General features: G+C 36.4%; 1 pseudogene across 1 annotated transcript; it reads left to right on the top strand.

Annotated features, from left to right (window-relative positions):
• Positions 1-4,926: 4,926 nt before the first annotated feature.
• LOC308243760 (calmodulin-like) lies at positions 4,927-5,362 on the top strand (annotated as a pseudogene). Its single transcript has one exon. The product of its transcript is annotated as a calmodulin-like (transcript).
• The last annotated feature ends 935 nt before the right edge of the window (positions 5,363-6,297 follow it).

Here is a 6,297-nt window from a genome sequence, read left to right as displayed (position 1 = left end):
GGAATCGACAGTCTAGTCCAGTGGTCGGCAAACTCATTAGTCAACAGAGTGGCAAACCGCGGCTCGTGAGCCGCATGTGGCTCACAAGCCGCAGTTTGCCAACCACTGAGTTAAGAGATCCGAAAAAGATTAGAGAAATACTATCAATCAGTTTAACCAAACTGATATCTATGAAACCTTATATACCACAAATGTACACAACAATTATTTAAATTGTGTTGTGCAAAGAGCACATTCACAAACATAAATTATATGCTGCATCTAATCCAAGTCTTTAATAAAGATCAAAACATCAAATATTAAATAATATGTACATTTTGAAAAAATTTGGATAAAGTCCCAAATGTGTGAAGATAAAATAATACAGTTCTAAAAAACTAGTGGGCCAAAGAAGAAATCACAAAAGAATGTAGAATATTCAGAAATTCAATGAATTATAATTCTGTGATTCAGTTAAAGAAAATAGAGGGAAATTTATAACCAGTTATTGCCGGAAGCCAGTTCCAGCATGTCATAATTGCAAGAGTTTCATTGAAAGGTTGATGGAACTTGGGGACTCAACAAGGGCTGAGTCACATATGTTATCGCCTGTTGGGAATGGCTAAAGACATTTCCCCAAACCTGAAAAAGATGATTGCTTGCTGCCAGACAGCTCAGGGCATCTTAATCTACATGTTATTGCCTCCTCCTGGCCAAACACCTAAACAGCTGGAGGTAATTCCCCAATCTGACAATGGATTCTGTACCTAACCCTACCCTTTGATGTGTATATCTCCACCTTGCCTAGGACAAATTGTGTTAATAAAAAGCAAGGGGTCCTGAGACAAGGAGAACTTGGTTTCTTTAGCCAGGCTCCTCTGCACCCCCAAAATGCCTTTCAAAATTATGTTTCGGCTCTGGACTCTTATTTAATTTATGCACCGCCCCTTCTCCAGATTCCAGAACCCTTCTAGATGCCAGATCAAGACCACCGGCATTAAGTTATATAGCCAATATTTTCTTAAGAAGTTAAAAGTAAAAGAATAAAATTAAAGTCATAAAAATAGAAGGAAGAAAAAATAAAGATAATATCAGAACTCAGTAAAATAGAAAACAAAATTAGAAAATTGATAAAACTTATATTTTGTCCCTTGAAAAGATTAATAAAATCAATGAAACCCAAGCAATAAAAATAATAATAAATATAGAAATTAAATTGTCATTATTAGGAATAAACTAACATCTATTTTATTATACATACTTTAGAAAGATAAAAACAGAATATGTGAACAAACTTATAACTTAAATGAAAGACAATTTCTTGAGGAACATAACTTACCAAGACTCATCCAAGGTGAAATTTTAAAAAGTGAATAGCCCATATTTATTAGAAAGGTCATTCTGTTATCAAATACTTTCACACAAAGAAATTCCTAGGCCAGATGCTTTTACAGTGAATTTTCTAGTACATTTCAAAAACATGTAATGCCAATCAATGTTACCAGAACTCTCCATGCATAAGAGAGTCTACACTGGGGTCGTTTGTTCTGAGCAATAAGTGACTGCAAGCTCATACTGTACCTTGGCAAAAAAGACCTGCATGCACAAAAATAAGCAAGAAACCATATGGCTGGTATGAGTTTTCAAGATTTGATTAAATGAATCATGTTGTACATGAGTCAGTGGTTGTAACACATTGTATTTGGTAGGTATTTAATTTGGGCACCATTTCCATCTGTAATACAATGTTTTAGACTATTTGTTTTTAAAATTTTTATTTTCTGATGAAGTCATCTCTCACTGACATAAGATGTTTTCCAAGTTATTCATGACCAAAAGGGAAGAAAAGATCATCATATAGTGAGTATAATAACTATAGAGTTCTACATATTAGTTCTGTATCTAAAATGCTCAAATAACAGTGATGGAAACAGCTATCTGTGCATGTAACCCTGAAAAAAAATATTTTCCAAAAATTTTCATGTTTTAGGAGGGAACTGCTATATACTGATCTCTATTTCTCCCATGTAATGTTAATTCTTGTGTTTAGTAGTGCAAGGACCTTAAGCCCTTTCTGCAGATATATATTTTATTGGTTCAAGCCCTTAGACAAACTCTGAAAATTTAAATTTAGTGGTCAATTTGTGCCTTCCCACTTGAAAAGACCCTGTTCCCAAGGAAATAATAGGGAGATTTTAATAACAACAACAAGGCAAAATTATAGCCCAAATATGACCAGCCCAAAAGCACAATCTCATAGCAACTTGGGAGCATAACTCAGTTTTTCTCTGCATTCTCCAAAGAAAATATTTTCCAAATGGTATTAGTAAGAAACATAGAATTTACGTTCAGTTTAGAAAGAGAGAGGGAGGGAGAGTTTATATCATGTACTAGATAGAAAAGCCCAATAAAATTCCAAGTAAATATCTTTCTTTCTCTTTCATTCCATCACCCCATGCATCATAGTGTCTTTTCCTTTTTCCTTCATTTTCTCCTAACTTCTACCTTGCCTGCCTATGTCTAAAACTTGCATTGTTCACTAGCCATATGTGGTTATTTAAATTTAAGTTAACTTAAATAAAATTATAAATTCAATTTCTTAGGTATACTAGTCACATTTTAAGTGCTCACTAGCAAGGTGTGGCCCATGGCTGCCATATTCAACAACACAGATAAAGAGCATTTCCATTATCTCAGAAGTATTTATTGGATAATGCTGATCTGTCTCTTTCAAAAAGAAAAGAAAAATAGAAGAAGAAGGCTGCAGAGGAAGAGCAGGAGGAGGGTGGAGAAGAATGCATGTTATAGTTCACCTTACTCCTGTAGAACGCAGTTCAAGAGCTTCCTGTTCTGGCAGGAACTTGATAGCAGCCTTGTTTCAAGTCTACTTTCTTCTCCTCTAGGAAAACCAATAGAACCACAAGAAGGGTAGGCAGGAAAAGCCTAAAAGCTATATCTTCAGTGAAAGTAGGAGACGGAGAACACTTGAAAACCCCAAATTCTTTGTGTGGGCAAAAGCAAGTAAATCTCGCAAAATCTGCCTGGACAGTTATAGCAGCAGGATAGGGAAAAGCAGAGAAGATACAGGTGGGCTAGAGGCGACAGATCTCAGCAATGACCAATAAATACTAACTCATAGAAAGGAAAGCCCCTTCTTAAGTAGAAAGTGCTGATTTCCAATGGGGTACAATCACTGTGGCTTCTGTGACATAAGGTACTGAAAGTCCCCAGAGATCCTGGCAGTGACAGATTTAAGAAAGCACCATCTTTCAGAAGAGAGCATGACACTTTGAAAGATGAGGCCTGGGTTCTTGGCAGCAGTGTTTAGTAAAAGAAGAGTGGTCTGGGGCTAGGTCTGAGAGATGGGAGAGGCATGGCTGGCTGCACAGAAGAGTTATATTGTAATCAATCAACCCATCTCTTCTGCCCCACTCTCCTGGAAAATTCCCACCATCACTTAACAGTCTCCTGCTGCTATCTTGTTTGGAAAATTTAACTTATTCAAACCTGAGTATCAAAAACAGCAACAAAAAAAAAACAGTGTCCTGCTATTGAATTGCCACCCCTCCCCCCTCCCCACCCCCCACCCCCCACCCCCCGCAAAATAATATGTTGAAATCCTAATCCTCAGACTCTCAGAGCATGACCTTATTTGGAAATAGGGTCATTGCAAATGTAATGTGTTAAGATGAGGTCATACTGGAGTAGGGTGCATCCTTACTTTAATATAACTGTGTCTTTATGAGAAAAGAAGAGACACAGGGAGAATAGTGACAATGATGGAGATTGCAGCGCAGCAGCCACAAGTCAGGGAATGTTAAAGATTGCTGCCAAACACCAGAAGCTAAGGATTCTCTTCCACATGTTTCATAGGGGACATGGTCATGCTGACATTTTGATTCTAGACTTTTAGGCTCCAGAACTATGAAATAATACATTTCTGTTGTTTCAAACCATCCACTTTGCGGTACTTTTTTTTATGGCAGCCCCAGGAAACTCATCATCTTTTCAAAGACACCATAAAAATAGGGAATAGCAACAAAAATCACTTATTTTGGAAAAGAAAACTTCTCCAGAAAAATGTTGCCTCAAAAAGATAACAACACCACCTTTCACCATGATTAAAGAAACAATTACAACTGGGAAGGAAATATAAGGATTCAAGGAGATGTGACTCGATGAGAGAAGCTACTTTTTTAGACATATGGCAATAAAATGGAATCTAATAGAATTCAAGAAGAACATGTAAGAAAACAGATTTATTTAGGAATAAAACTAGATTACAGTATCACAAAAGATAGTGACACCATAGAAAGCACAAGAAGAGATGTACATGAGAAAATAAAATAAACAGATATAAAGATATACACATGTTGCAGGTAATATGATACACAAAAGACAAGCAAAATGTATCTAATATTCACATAATTGGAACAAAAAAAACCACCTCAGAATAATAGAAGAGAACCAGTATTTAAAATACATTTCAAGAAAACTTTCTTAAATAAAAGAAGACTTGACTCTAGCTCCTGAAGAACTATAACCCACAGAGAGGGTACACTGTGACACAGAATGGTCACTATTGAGACAGAACTTGAAAACAATTGTTTAATTTTAAAGATAAAGAATTTGGGGGCAGCAGAAAGAGATATCAAGATCATTTTAGGTGAAAGAAAATCAAGGTAACATTAAACTTCCCCTGCAAAATTATCTATGAAAAGATGGTGAAAAAAAATTTCCAAGGAAAAAAATGCAATGACTCAAGAAAAGAAAGTGTGAGTCAAGCTTTTATACCTAGCTAGGCAATCCTTCAAGTATAAAGGCTATAGATGACTATTATTTTTTAAGATATATCTGCAAGTACTCAAGGAACAGAGTCCGAGTGGAGTGAGCTTGTGAGCTCAGTGGTTGTGTGGTCACATGTCAAAAGGCAGTACCACTTGCATCATGGCTAACCAACTGATTGAAGAGCAGATTGCAGAATTCAAAGAAGCTTTTTCGCTATTTGACAAGGATGATGATGGAACTATAACAACAAAGGAATCAGGAACTGTAATGAGGTCTCTTGAACAGAATCTCATAGAAGTAGAGTTACAGAACATGGTTAAAGAATTGGATGCAGATGGCACAATCGGCTTTCCAGAATTTCTGACAATGATGGCAAGAAAAATGAAAGACACAGTGAAGATGAATTAGAGAAGCATTCTATGTGTTTGATAAGAGTGGTGATGGCTATACTAGTGCAGCAGAGCTTCGCCATGTGATGACACACCTTGGGGAGAAATTAACAGATGAAGAGGTTGACGACATGACCAGCGAAGCAGATATTGATGGTGATCAAGTAAACAATGAAGAGTTTGTACAAATGATGACAGCTAAGTGAAGACATTGTACAGAATGTGTTCAGTTTATTGTACAAAATTGTATATTTGCCTTTTCTTTGTAACTTATCTGTAAAAGGTTTCTCCTACTGTGAAAAAATATGCATGTATAGTATTTAGGACTTCATTCCTCCATATTTTCTTCCCTTATCTTACTGTCATTGTCCTGAAACCTTATTTTAGAAAATTGATCAAGTAACATGTTGCATGTGGCTTACTCTGCATATATGTAAGCCCTTATGCACATCTAAACTTAGATGGAGTTGGGTAAGTGAGGGAACATTTGGGTTATGCCTTTTCTTTTTTTTAATATATTTTATTGATTTTTCACAGAGAAGAAGGAAGAGGGATAGAGAGTCAGAAACATCGATGAGAGAGAAACATCGATCAGCTGCCTCCTGCACACCCCCCACTGGGGATGTACCCACAACCAAGGTACATGCCCTTGACTGGAATCGAACCTGGGACCCTTCAGTCCGCAGGCCGATGCTCTATCCACTAAGCCAAACCAGCTAGGGTGGGTTATGCCTTTTCTTAAGCAGTTTTCTTCAGGAACTGTCAGCATGTTGTTGTTGAAGTGTGAAGTAGTAACTCTGTGTGGACTATGGACAGTCAACAATATGTACTTAAAAGTTTCACTATTACAAAATGGGTATATTATCCAGGTACTCATACACTATTTTTTTTTGTACTGCTGGTCCCGTACCAGAAATTTTTCTTTTATTGTTACTTACTTCTTAAACTTTGCTTAGCCATTTACAGAAAACCTGCGTATGGCACAATTTGCCTCAAATCCATTCCAAGTTGTATATTTGTTGGCCAATAAAAATTTTTTAGTCTTCTCCTCTCCAAAAAAACTCAAGTAATTTTAGTCCTACAAGCCTTTTTCAAGAATTCTATTAAAAGATAAAATTCAGCTAACTAAAATATTCTAGAA

The sequence above is a fragment of the Plecotus auritus genome (assembly GCF_963455305.1).
Source record: "Plecotus auritus genome assembly, chromosome: 1".
In the NCBI taxonomy this organism is placed as follows: Eukaryota; Metazoa; Chordata; class Mammalia; order Chiroptera; family Vespertilionidae; genus Plecotus; species Plecotus auritus.
This window is presented reverse-complemented; position numbering and strand designations above follow the sequence as displayed.